Source organism: Colius striatus, chromosome 3 (genome assembly GCF_028858725.1).
Source record: "Colius striatus isolate bColStr4 chromosome 3, bColStr4.1.hap1, whole genome shotgun sequence".
NCBI classification, from domain to species: Eukaryota; Metazoa; Chordata; class Aves; order Coliiformes; family Coliidae; genus Colius; species Colius striatus.
Genome location: NC_084761.1, coordinates 64686768 through 64687303, shown reverse-complemented (window position 1 = coordinate 64687303; position 536 = coordinate 64686768).

Genomic DNA, 536 nt, shown 5'->3' with positions numbered 1-536 from the left:
TTGTGCTTTTCTAAGTGTGTTATTTGTTTTGGATCTGATAACTTTTGCAAATTAGTTTTAGCTTTAATTATGTCCCTTTTTCTCAAAACCTGAGGTTGAAAAGAATCTGCTTTGAAGGGTTTTATACCGTGGAGCCAAGTAGTAAGAGTAGTGATTGAGACGTTGGGAATGCAGGTTCAAAAGTTATGCAGAGGAAGCAATTTTAAACATTGTAAATCAATTTTCTGATAAATTCCTGCTGAACAGGAGGATTATTGTCTCTCTTGTAGAAATGTTTTTGGAGAGAGGGTTACTCTCTTTTAACTGATTCTCTTCAACTCCAGGCAGATTTGTTATCCATGACTGTTTAAAAACTAAATAGACCGCTGTGAAACATACCTAATAATAGCATTTACTAAAACCAGATGGGGCTTGTGGCTAGAGGCTGAGTTTGTTGGAGGAGGAAGGAGGCGAGAGTGTCTTTAAACACTCTCAGTTTGGCAATATCTGAGTAAAGCTGATGAACAAAACTCACGGTAATTGGGAAATGTAAATTT